The sequence below is a fragment of the Culex pipiens genome, chromosome 2 (assembly GCF_016801865.2).
Source record: "Culex pipiens pallens isolate TS chromosome 2, TS_CPP_V2, whole genome shotgun sequence".
In the NCBI taxonomy this organism is placed as follows: Eukaryota; Metazoa; Arthropoda; class Insecta; order Diptera; family Culicidae; genus Culex; species Culex pipiens.
In genome coordinates, this window is record NC_068938.1 from 81304163 (window position 1) to 81318206 (window position 14044).

At 40.3% G+C, this 14044-nt stretch overlaps 1 protein-coding gene across 2 annotated transcripts in view; it reads left to right on the forward strand.

The window, feature by feature from the left end:
• The window catches only part of LOC120428131 (uncharacterized), a 481672-nt gene extending 477399 nt beyond the window's left edge, over nucleotides 1–4273 (forward strand). For both annotated transcript variants that reach the window (XM_052708221.1, XM_052708222.1), the window contains exon 14: nucleotides 3254–4273. The gene's annotated coding sequence lies outside the window, so the exon portion shown is untranslated. The remainder of the gene's footprint in view (nucleotides 1–3253) is intronic.
• The last annotated feature ends 9771 nt before the right edge of the window (nucleotides 4274–14044 follow it).

Genomic DNA, 14044 nt, shown 5'->3' on the forward strand with positions numbered 1-14044 from the left:
CTAATGTCAAACACCCTTTAAAGCTTCGTTTCGCCAAGAAAAATGTCTATGCAAGCCACGAAAACTGAAATTATTGACAACCGGAAGAGATTTTTAAAGCAAACAGGGACTGAAGAATTCAACGATAGATGGAGAATTATTGATATCGAGAAAATGGACAACCAGAGAGTCGACTGTGTAAGAAAAAAAAAATGATGGCAATTTTTATCACATCAAACTACATATAATATTTCTTGAAAGGTTCGTATTGGCCTTGAATGATCAACTTTCTTTTTGGCTTCACTCAGAACAGACGTAGCATTTTAGGGGGGAAGGGGTGTTGTAAGGTTTGGTACTATTCATTCAAATACAATGAATATTGTTACAGACTATTTTTTATACATTCTCAAAACAAATACCTTTTTCTTATAGACATGATAATAATAATGCAATAGAAATTTTGTTATTTTTTATGATTCAGAAAACAAACCGTGCGATTTTCGTAGTACAGAACCCCGTTCACACTGATCATTTGGGATTTGGCAAAAAGTATAATCAACAAAAATTTGTACCATTTGTTCGATTTTTGCGTTCTTGAACAAAATTCGAAAAAAAAATTCCCTGCCAATTTCTCAAAAACAACATCTAATCATGCGGTTGAATACAAATGTTAATTGAATAACAAAAAATCTAGTAATTGGGTCCTAAAATTAAGCTTAAATTTGTGATATTATTGTTCACAAGAAAAATAAGCTTTACTAAGTACAATGAGCCTTTGAACGACCGCAAAGGATTTAAAAGGGATTTTTAATTCAATTTCTAAAAATTCACTTCACGGCCCTTCTTGGCAGAAAAGCTCCTACTTGACAGCTCGATCCAGGGGGGCATAGTTGATCCATCGGAAAAATGTTGTCTTGTCAAAAACTTTTTTTTGCATAAAAATGAATAAAAAAAAGTTATCAGAAATGGTTTTCAATCGTGTTTCTTACCGTTGTTCATAAAAATTGACAAAGGGCTTTACTACCCAATTTACAACATTTAATCAACAGCGAGATCATCAGCATACCCGAAAAAGCTATTTGTTCGGTAAAATTGAGAAAGAAAATAACTGTTAGTCATGGAAAAAGGCTTTAGCGAAAATGATGATTAGGGGATATGCAAATTCGAGTAATTTTAAATTTAAATAAACGGCAATTGGAGTAAGTGTCATTTCGGGGATATGGCATTCGGGGAAATGGCCGATTAGGGGAAATGGCATTCGGGGATATAGCCGATTAGGGGAAATGATATTCGGGGAAATGGCATTCGGGGATGTGGCTGATTAGGGGAAGTGGTATTCGGGGATGTGACCAATTAGGGGAAATGATTTTCGGGGAAATGGCATTCGGGGAAATGTCATTCGGGGAAATGAGCTAGACCCGTATCAACAAGTATATAGCGAAAAACTATGTGCTTGATGAGTCTGCAACTTCAACTATCGGACTAACATTCCTCCCTTTCGTTGAACTGCAGGCTTCTTGGGAGGGCGCCGGTATTGACTAATAAAGTAGAGATCTTCAGAGGTTAAACAGTGAACGGATGGTTGGCTCCCACTGATCATTTTTGATTCATTGTTTAACTTCAGCTGATTTGTCAATAACGGAGTAGCAGCTTATTGGCAGTCAACCATGCTCATTAGGGTGTTTCATCCAAAACCAAAAGTTCTCAGAATCGGGCAAACCGAGGTTCCCCTAGTAGAGGATACCCATAGGGACTCTCATGCCAAATATCAGCCCATTTGGTTGAGAATTGGCCTGTCCCCAGCGGTTTAAAGTTTACATGGAAATTACTATGGGATTTTTGTGCTTTTCGTTCAATCGTTCCTACAGGTCTGGGGACAACATGGATTCACTCGGAATAAAGACAGGTGTGTAGGGGATGGCCCAATGAACACATTCCATTGGATCGACGTCCGGTGTCTCCAAAATCAACGATTCATTCTTCAAAAGCATCGCATTTCCTTAGTATGCTATGACGGCTAGGTGGAAACCACGACGCCCCATATGAGACGGTGAACACGTGGAGAGGCATCGATTGCATTATTAACACAAAATCATCATTTTACTTTATTTAGAATAGTTGAAATTCTTCCAGGAACATCAATAATTATAATTTTAGTACTTTAAAGAATGTTTCTGAGCCAAAACTCGAGTAGATGCTCTGCCACGTGTTCACCGTCTGACATGGGGCGTCGTAATTTTCTCCTAGCCGTCATAGCATACTAAGGACAATGCGTACATTTGAAGGGTGAATCGATGATTCTGGAGACACCGGACGTCGATCCAATGCGCACCTTGGGGACAGAATGGACAACCCTAATTCCTTCTGGAATATGTTCATTGGACCATCCCCTACACACCTGTCTTTATTCCGAGTGAATCCATGTTGTCCCCAGACCTGTAGGAACGATTGAACGAAAAGCACAAAAATCCCATAGTAATTTCCATGTAAACTTTAAACCGCTGGGGACAGGCCAATTCTCAACCAAATGGGCTGATATTTGGCATGAGAGTCCCTATGGGTATCCTCTACTAGGGGAACCTCGGTTTGCCCGATTCTGAGAACTTTTGGTTTTGGATGAAACACCCTAATGCTCATGCTCATTTGTACATATTTGAGAGAATTTGGAAATGATTTAATTTCACTTTTTTAATCAATGTGATTTCCCAAATGAAATACTTCATTTTTAATTAAAATTCAATAACTGCACTATGATTTAAATGCGTTTGCAAAAATTATTAACCAAATATGACCTTAAAGCCATCCAATGGAAGAGGAAGTCTGATACTTTCATTTTCCCGTTACAAATAGAAATGGATGTCAAAATAGAAAATTTCAACCAATTCGTTAATTTCAATGAGCTAACTATTCATTTTCCAATTTGTGAAAAATTGTAGAAGAGCAAATTAAACAGCCTCAACTTGGGCATCAACTGTAGCGATTATTTTGGTGTGATTTTTTTATGATAAAAAGTTATAAAAGATAAAATATCATTTGGCAATAAACATTAATATGTATCTTTCACTTTTGAGGAAAATTTGAAATCCACTCAATTGAATCCTCCCTACAAAATCCCTCAATTACAATCCACTCAGTGATCCATTAAAATTGCATTTAACCATGTTCTGATAACGAAAAAAAGAAGAATCCCCAACCACCAAAGAGCCAATATCCCGTCGGTCACGTTTTCTAATTACGTCCCTTTCTTTCTCCATCTTTTCCTCTCTCGTTGCAGGATCTAAGGTTACGTGAAAACAATTGTAATGTACTTATTAGCCAAAGAAGCAGCAGCCAAGACCATTGCAAGAAGACCTCCGCACACAATCACACGTGCAGCGCACACCCACATCGAAGTTGGCGTGCAAAAAAAGGTAGACGGCATAAACACGTGCGAAATTTTTGCCAAATTTGAATCTCATTAGCTGGTAAGCGACAGCTGCCAGCGATTGCCAGCGAATGAGCGGTTCGGGAAATCGGGAAAGAGTGAGAGATAATTTCAATCCGAGCGATTTCTGCTTTTTTCACACGCTGACACACACAAGAATAGTCACACGTGAGAAAGGGAAAAGTTAATTGATTTTCCCCTTTTCCATCTTGGGCTTCTTGGCCGACAGGGCTGCCAGATGGACAGAATTATCGGAAAAGGAGTGAAAAAGTCGGTTTAGGGGAAAAAAAATCTGTTGATTGGATCGTCGAATCGACGTTGACTTCTTTTTTTGCTGAATTTTTGGCCAGCCTACTACCATGAGGGGAAAACGCTTCCACCCACACACATGTGGACCTACCGGAAATTAAAGATTGCTATCGCATGACTTGGTTGTGTTTGGGGTGTGGGATCCCCGTTCTATTGTCGGACCTTTTGTGTGGGAAAATTGTATTGGTTAAGGGGTTATGTAGGAACTATTCGGGACACGCTTCATCAACATTTTTTAGAATATTTTACAAAAATAATTATTATTGAAAATAATTTCTTTATTAACTGTTTTAAATATTTTTTAAGATGTATCAATTTGGTGACTAACCCCTTAATATGATTTTTGTCGTCCTATAGAAATACAATTCTCAACTCAGGGAAAAAATCAGAACGAAGAAAATGTAACGCATGGCAAGATTGGTCTAATTCGAGCAGGTTGAAATGAAGCAATACTGTGGGTGGATATTGATGCATCCGGATATGGAAAAGAGGAATATATTCTCAAAATTTCAAACTTTGATAAGAAGATATCACCAAAAAAGCACGCTTGAAAAGAGACAAGTGGTTGAAAAGTTTGCGGTTTTGAAAAAAATGATGAACTTTTTTTGGTATCTTTTTTCAGGGAAGGGAAATAGTCTGAAGCTTAAAAACAACACTGTTGTTTGTGGGATCAAAATACTCACAAAGAATGAGTCCTCAACCATATCCAGGACTTTTGAGTTCATATGTATAAGCATAAACATGGAAGGACTATATAAGGCAAATCCATCAATTGATGGGTTAATTTTCGACCTGACTAAAATCTTTGTTGATTTTGCTTAAATCTTGCAAAACTTGCTGAAATATTGGTGTGATTTGGTAGTGAAATAAGCCCATTTTTTACTCATTTCAAACAACATCAAAAATCATTAGTCAGGAAAATGTAACGCATTGACTGTTAGATTTGCCATAAACAGTCATACGCAAAGATAGTACTTTACTAGCTCTTTTCCTATGCAATTCAGAATCTATTATGCAATGAAAAAGATCTGGAAAAAGATCTTGAAATATCTACTCGAACCGACTGTTTGCAGAGTTTTCGTTGAAGTTTTGAAATTGTATCTTTTTATGGTATTTATTGAAGCAATTTCAAAAGTTTAAGCAGAAGTTTTTTTTTTAATTTAAGGTGAAGCCGTTGATCATTTTCGGAGATAATTGATCATCACTCTAAAATATTCTGTAGAAAATTCAATTTAACGAATTTCTGCACCAAAATGAATCAGCATGTGCCAGTTGTTTCCTTCTTGAAGCCACTGAAGGAGTTTTCGATCTAAATCAAATGTGTCTCAAAATTTATATAATTTTGTGTAACAATCATTGACGTCCTAGTTGACAATCATTGATCAATGACGATTTCCATAACTTCGCAAGGAATGGGATAATCGTTACCAAAATGTATCAGCATGTGTAGAGCGGCATTCTAAACAACTTGTAGAAGGAGTTTTGTCAAAATATTGATAGCGACGCAAAATTTATATCATTGAACGAAAAATCATGGCAATGATGAAAGTCTTCACGTTATACTGAAGAACTTAATTCAAATGCGTTGAAATTTTCTTCAATCATCGTCGAATATACTCGAGTATTACTGAGGGCCATCAACAAAAAAAAACGTTTCTTAATTCACCATTATGTGGTTGGTGCCTTCCTCACATTTACAAAGTAATTCAACTCTTAAGTTTTCCTAATCCAGATTTGCATTGTTTACGGTCTTACGGCTTATTGAGCCGACTCGGTTCAAACCAGGTTCCAGCACCGAAAAGGACCTGATGAAAATAAGTTTATGAATAAAAAAAATATACCTGATACAGACTTTTCCAGAAAACATGCAGACTCTCATTTGAAGCAAAGTGGCAACCGGGCGTTTCGCATCAGGCGTGACTCTCACACGTAAACAAAAAGGCCTTTTGAGGTTATGCAAAAAATCACTCTTTTTGTACATAAAAAACACTTTTTCATAGCTTAACTTTTAATAAACTTCACCAAACTTAATAATTTTTAAAAGGGTTCCCAAAGCGGTCATGAAAAGGTAAACCCGGCCAAAATCGTTTCAGTCAGTTTTGAGATATGCATGTGGAAAGAAAATCATGTCTACACTAGGATGCCCAGAATATGGGACTTTTTTCAAAACCTCGCTCCACAAGCTGAATACAGATGGTTCAACAACATGAGAGTTTGAGAGAGATTTAAATAGTAATTTACTGAACATGTTGCGATGAGCGATTTAATGAGCTCAAAACTTTACAAACTCCTCAAAGCCTCTATAAAACCTTTGTTAAAACCTAGTCAGGAGTTCTGGGAAAAATACATTTCATACGCCTTCAAACGTCTTTTGCCAAACAGGTTTTATTCTGGCGAAAAAAGTATTTGTCTTGCCCAGTGAAAAAATGGAGATGGTTTGCAAAAATGGCGATGATGGAGTAAATGATATTGAAGGTAATTAAATTAAATCTCGCATTAGGTGGCTCAATTTCAGCTGCGATCAAATTTTTAACAATGAATGTGAGGGAGATAGAGTCAAAAAAATCAACTCGCTTCATCAAAAATAATTCTATTTCAAGTTTTACATAATTTTTTTATTGTTTTTTATGGCTATGCTTATTTCGTTCGAAATTCTGCATAAATGATAATTTTCGTCAATCTTATTGCTTTTTTTATATTTTCTACCAAGATGGTGGTCAATCACATTCAATCAAACCACACATTTAGCGCCATATTTTGCTATTTGGACGCAATAAATTCTTTTTTGAGGAGCTTATGGTATTAAATAAGCATTGTGTGTGCGTAACGGCACTTGACAGCTACAACACCAAAAAACGTTCACCCTGCAAGTGACGAGCACATCACTCTCTACAGTGTCCTGAAACTAACAGTTTTTAAGGAGGAAAAACTGATTCGTGGTATTTGCAGTTACGTGAAAAGTGAAGATCACGAGGCGGAGGACAGGTGAACGTGTTATCTTGGATGCCGGTGTATGGACAGTGCAAGAATCTTGATGGAAAAGTTCCTAATTTCCTGGTAAATATACTCCATTGGGAAGCGTAGTAAGACGTTACACTTACTCATAAGTTGTCAATAAGATGATAGCTTAAGTTCCAGAATTTTCGCTGATGCAGTACTAGTTCGCCGGTTATTACTGTCTGTCACTTATCGCTGCCCCCACTTTCGGTGGAAATGTCTGCCGAACCGAGTATTTGCGCGGTGTGTAAAGTTGCCGAGCCCGAGGCAACCAAAATTGTCACCTGTGTCAACTGCTACAAAAGTGAACACACAGAATGCAAAGGAGTGTACGGGTCATCAGCTGCTGCGCTACGAGCGAAGCCCTACTTCTGCTCAGTGCAATGTTGTGAAATTCATCATCGCTGCCAGAATTCAACGCTGTTCAGCGGGATCGACGACAAAGTCATGAGCGAAATTCTCATCGAGGTACGCAAAACAAACACCGAGATGCATGATATCCAACAAACCATGGGGGAGCTGAAACGGTTCAACACCTACGTTGGGAACCAAATCGAGGTACTTGTCACGGAGATCAAGTCTGTAAAGCGGGACTACGTGAAGGTGAAACAGGACGTTGGGTACCTCCAGAGTGACCAGAAGCAAACCAACGAAACAATCAGCGACCTGCAGTTAAGCCTTGATCGAGTCAACAGAGCTGCGCTCATCAAAAACGCTGTCATTCTGGGCGTACCAACAACCCAAACTGAGGACACCAAACAACTCGTGCGCCAAATTGCAGCTGCCGTCAAATGCCAACTACCGCAGGATGCTATCGTTGAAGCTACTCGGTTGGTATCGAAAGATCCTTCCCAGCGAACCAGTAAATCCGTGCCGATTCGAGTCGTCTTCGCAGAAGAACAACACAAGGAGGATCTCTTCGCAAAGAAGAAGAACCACGGTTTGCTGTTTACATCTGCTCTAGGTGCTGGTTCGGGCCCTGCGACGAACAGAATCATCATTCGCGACGAGATGACCAGCTTCGGTATGAAGTTACTGAAGGACGTCAGATCTCTCCAGGAACAAGCCGACATACAGTATGTCTGGCCAGGTCGAGACGGGGTAATTCTCACCAAAAAATCGTCAGACTCGAAGGTCGAGAAGGTCCGCAGCCTCCTGGATGTCCGCAAACTGCAGCAGTCTAAACGGTCGCGTGATGAGTCGCTCTTACACTCAACTGATCTCTCGATGTCGATCTTGGCCGAGCCGGACCCGAAACGCTGATGGTAGTGATCTGGTTGATCTAGCTGCTAAGCGATTTTACTGTAAACTACTTAAATTATGTCTATGTATTGTAATATTGAGTTTGAATGTATGCAACAGTGGATTGTAAATAAATTTTGTACTGATGTTGTTTCTCTGAAAATTCTTCAACTAAATATACGGGGCATGAACGATCTGGCCAAGTTTGATGGTGTACGGGAGATGCTGCAGCAGTATGGAGAACGTATCGATGTGTTGGTGCTTGGTGAAACCTTCTTGAAGGCAGATCGAACTTGTATTTACAATTTGGATGGATACATCGCAACTTTTTCCTGTCGTAATGAATCGAGCGGAGGTTTGGCTGTGTTCGTGCGGAACGATATTGATATGGATGTACTCGAGAACCGAACAGCTGACGGATTTCATCACATACACTGCCAGCTACGTTCCTTAAACAAACGTATAGACTGCCATGCTGTGTACAGGCCACCGTCATTTGGTGCTACTCGGTTCCTTGACGAGATGGATCAAATCTTGTCGAAAACTAAAAATGGTCACGATTGTATCATAGTCGGTGACATGAACATTCCCGTTAACAAACCCTCGATCAATATTGTGCAGCAGTATTCTCACCTGTTATCATCGTACGGCATGGTGGTTATGAACACTTTTGTAACGAGACCCGCGAGTGGTAATATTCTGGACCATGTGATATGTGATGAGAAACTATCGCACTCGGTTACCAATGAAACAATTCCCTCTGACTTGAGTGACCATTGTGTGGTCCTTTCTACATTCAGAAGGGCTGAACCGATCCTGAAAAGAACTCTGGAGAAGCAGATCATTGATCACCGTCGTCTCAACCAACTGTTCTTCGATCGCATTACAACGTTGCCGCAAACCTTAACAGCTGATCAGAAGCTTTCTCACGTAATTAACTGCTACAATACCCTACTGCCCCAATGTACGAGAACTGTCAAAGCCCAGGTCAATATCAAAGGGCACTGTCCATGGATGACGCTCCACTTATGGAAGCTTATCCAAATAAAAGATAACACGTTGAAGCGGAAGAGGCGTAATCCGAATGATGCCCACCTGTCCGAACTGCTGGCGCATGTCTCCAAGAAACTTCAGAAGGAGAAGGCTGAATGCAAGCGGAACTACTACAGTAATCAGCTTTCCTCCGGTGATCAAAAGGCGTCGTGGAAGGTCATCAACGAAGCTATGGGGAAGAACAGCTCTCGCGCTTACCCAACCGAACTGCTGATCAACGGCAACAAGACAACGGATTCGAACCAGATAGCTCAACACTTCAACGATTTCTTCAGCAACGTGGGACCCAACCTTGCAGCAACTATCAACAGCGATCGTGAAGTCCACAAATTCGGAACCCTGTCTGCTTTACCTGAGGGAAACTCCCTGTTCCTGAGACCAGCATCAATCAACGAGACAATCGCCCTCATCAATGCATTGAATCCAAAAAAATCCCCCGGCCCAGATGGAATTCCCGCTTCCTTCTTGAAAGCAAACTTCGTTTTCTTCGCGCACCTGCTGACTGACGTATTCAACGAAATAGTTGAAACTGGAGTCTACCCTGCTGTCTTGAAAGTGGCCCGTGTTACACCTGTGCATAAGTCGGGTGACAAAAAGGAAGCAAACAACTATCGTCCGATATCCTGTCTCTCCATCCTGGACAAAGTCATTGAAAAATTGATTGTTTCGCGACTTGTAGACTTCATCACTCAGCACAAACTCCTTTACGCCCACCAATACGGTTTCAGGCAGGGTCTGAGCACACTATCCGCCTCGTGTAACCTAGTAGATGACATCTACGACTCGCTGGACAAAAGAGAACTCGTTGGAGCATTGTTCATCGACTTAAAGAAGGCGTTTGATACGATCGACCATAGACTCTTACTGGAAAAACTGGAAACCTACGGCATACGAGGTGTAGCCAAGGCAGTTATTGAGAGTTATTTGTCTGACCGACTCCAGTTTGTATCGCTCGGACAAGTACGCAGTACGCTCAGCCCTGTTATAACTGGCGTCCCGCAAGGAAGCAACCTTGGACCGATTCTGTTTTTGCTCTTCATTAACGACATCGGGAAGCTGAAACTCAAGGGGACAACACGCCTGTTTGCCGACGACACCTCGGTCTTTTATCACGGAAAAGACTGTGCTCTGATTCAACGCCAGATTACCCAGGACTTGGAACTCCTTGACGACTATTTCCAAACAAACCTGCTCTCCATGAACCTGTCCAAGACAAAGTACATGTTGATTCGATCACCCCGGAAGCAGCTCCCAGCTCGCCAGCCTATAGTCTTCAACGGTCAACAGATTGAAGAAGTTAACCAGTACCCGTTCCTTGGTCTTACCCTTGATGACACGATGAGCTGGTTAGCACACATCGACCTGTTGAAAAAGAAACTAGCTCCAATCTGCGGAATACTTTGGAAGCTGTCATCGTTCCTGCCTACTAGTTGCCTCAAAAAGTTATACTTCTCCCTTGTCCACTCCCGCTTGAACTACCTTGTCACGACCTGGGGACTTGCTTATGCTGTACACCTCCATGACCTGCAAGTGATACAGAACAGGTGTATCAAAGCCGTCTTTCGCAAGCCGTACCTGTACCCAACTAGCCTCTTGTATTCCAACCCGACCGACTCACTCCTTCCTCTTCGAGCCCTCCAAAAACTCCAAATGCTGACCCACGTCCGAAAATGTCACCTGAGCACTACCACCGCTTCAACGTTTCCAATAAGAGAGCAAACCTCAGAAAATGATCGAGCTACAAGACAACTAGGTGATTTCATCTTGCCCCTACCGAGAACCGAGTTCGGTATGAAAAGGGTCGCTTATGTTGGGTGCAAGCTGCATAACGAGTTGCCGACGGTTTGTAAAAATGCGAGTCAGGGTGCTTTCAAGCTGTCGTTACGGAACCACATCAAGTCAAAAATAATAGACTACCTTGTCTAAACACCCGCCACTAAAGAGTTTTCTTCTCTGCTTTCCGGTCGCCACCGCCCGCCGCCCACCACCGTCGTCCACCGCCCACCACCCGCCGCCCGCCGCCCGCCGCCCGCCGCCCACCACCCGCCGTCCACCGCCCACCGCCCGCCGCCCACCGCCCCCCCGCCGCCAACTGCTACCCGCCACCAACCGCCCACTACCAGCAACTGCGGCTTACAACCCGCACCCAGTGCTTATATGATTTAGAATTTAGCTTTTTTTAATTTATGTAATAGTTTGCACAGCCTTTAAAGAGAAACTGTTCTCACTGGCATACGTGCATAGCAGTCCGAGCCTAACCTTTAAAAAATAAAATAAAAGGTAGGTGAAATATTCCCAGCTTCTGCTGGGAAGTGCGTAATTCGGCATTAAAAAAAAAAAAAAAAAAAAAAAAAAAAACACCCTTGGTTTTAAAGAAGCATGCGATAAAACCGTTTGGCATGACATTGCCATCGGGTTTTCAAGACTTCAAGTTAAACTGTCCGCTTCGTAAGTGGAAGATCATGGGTTCGATTCCTTCTTTGAAATATCATAAAACTCTAATTGCATTTCAATTTAAATTTAAAATTAAATGACACTTTATATTCAGGATTCAATTTGTAAACTCTCTAGACTCTGCTCTGATGATTCAATGGAATTGCTCCAACCAACCAAAGAGTCTCGCAAGATGACTTTCAAAGACATTGAAGGCGCCCCAAAAGCCGCCAGAATTTGCTCCAAAACCACAGTGCTAAGCTTTCAGCGATTTGTTCTTCTTGGAAAAGTTGCACTGTTTGAAAAAACTAAAAATGAGCAAAAAAATATATATGTTGGAAAAAGTGCTCTGGAGTAAAAAAAAATCAAACCATTTTTTTATATTTTCTAATTCTCAAATTTTTCATGGTGTCAACCCACCAAACTATCAATACCACCTCCAGCATTCGCAAGAACTGCTCAAAACTGCTCTCATTTCGCCCATCCAATCAGGCTGCCAAATGGCCTGCCTAACCGGGGCCCCTCCAACTTCAATTTACATACTAAATCTCGATACGTTTGCAAAACGCCTAAACTGCTACGCGGGAAAGCTCCCGTCGCTCGAGAAAAGCTCTTTGTAGAAAAGTTCACGATTGTGGTGGTTGGAATTGGGTGGGATTTTTTATTTTTCGTAAATTGAATACTTTTCGAGTAGATTGGATGTTTGGGGGCTGAGATTGGAATATTTTGATGTTGTTACAATTCGCTATAATAATGAACTGATTTTTTTCTGAGATTGATGGTTTGTGCAAAACTGTGCATTTTTTATGAATTTAGATGTTCACAAGCAATCGAAGCAACCTGCGTGAGCGCACGCAAATATGCCCACTGTGCGTAGCAATACAAAGGCACGGTTGACAGCTCAGAAAGCATGGTACGAAATATATCCATCGTAAACAAATGAAAACAAAATGTTTTGTTGACTTGTTAAAACCAAGGGATTGATGGAAAGAGAGGAATCACAAATCCGTATAAATAATTTCAAGATTGTTCAGGTGTAAACCGAAAACGCGACCAAAAATTTAAGTGGAAGAATAAGGCTTTTAACTGCTTATTTAATTGTCGGTGTACAGGACGCCACACTGTTTAATCATTTTCTGGCGTACATTCAATTTTGAAGTAAAAAATCAGTCATTGAATTGGAAAAATAAAATTATTTTTCAAATTTTATTTTTTTGAATTGTGTGCACCTACGTCGAAGACCAAGATTGTTTACTTTTTGCTCTTTGGTCTGACAGTCTTGGTCTGACAGATTTGGTCTGACAGCTTTATCATGGATTTTGGTCTGGTCAGGCGAGGGATAGGACACAGCACCTTCCTGGTTAAAACTTGTTTTAATTAATTGCAATGATGTCAAAATGTATCAAATTAAAAAGAAGAATTATGATTTATTGCAGTTGGATGAAAAACTGTGTTTTGTTCTAAAACTCAAAATTGTAAATAAAAAAGTGTAAAAATGGGACTAGGTCCAACTAAAGGTCATTTTTGCAACTAAAAGCAGATAGCTATTGTCAAAATTTGCAACACATTTCAACTTTCAAATACCTGATTTAAATCGCTTTTTAATTGAAAGATCTCAACATTTTACTGGACTTTGAAGAGAAGAAGTGGCGAGGGGTAATCTCCAAATCACGTGACGAACTTGTATGTGTGAGTACGTACATGAAACAGATCTCCCTCTCATCTACACTTAAATTCACACAAACACACACACCCATGAATGCTTAATCGGATTATGTTCTTCGAAACACATGTGAGAGAAAAAAAAATAGCGGAAATGGAAAGTAATCACACCGTGGGATTTATTTATAGATCGCACACCACTGAGTGACTGTTTTTTGCGCTCGCACGTGTGTGACTGTGTGCGTGTTGTTCCGGAAAATGAGGAGGCAAGCTAATGAAAATATAATATTAATAAGATTTTATATCCCAGGTTGAGATTAACAGGAGGTGAGAGAAAAAAAAAGTTCGTTGTTTATAATTGAGATGATAAAGAAAAATCTGATGTTTTTACGTTCGATGGGTTGAAATTTTTATTCGTAACCTGCAGAAATAAGAGAATAGGAAATACTAGTAATTTTAAAAACTACCTAACAGTAAAGTATATTTAGAGACAAAAAAAAGAAGTACATTGAAAAACTAAGCTTTTCAATCGTGACGAACAAGGGTTAAGCTTTTTATATGATAGCCGGGCAAAGCACCGTGAACAATACCGAAAGAAAAAGAAAACGATGTTGGCAAGATTAAAAGGGATGAAAAGAAAACACGAAAGGAAATAAAACTTGTGCCAATACCATTTTTAAAAGGAAGTCAAACCGACAGCAAACTGAATGAAAAAGCATTTTTATTTGTACACTACACACAACACAACAAAAAGAAACAGACACACTTGCAGTCTATAATGGAAGATTATCTGCTTAAAAGATACACACACACACTCACACAAGGCAAAGCCAGCTGGTCGTTACAATAAAAACTCTCTAACACACAGAGGCAGTTTCACACAATAGCACACTGCTACTGCTGGTTGTCGTCATTTGAAGCAGATAATCATTCGCGATACGGAAA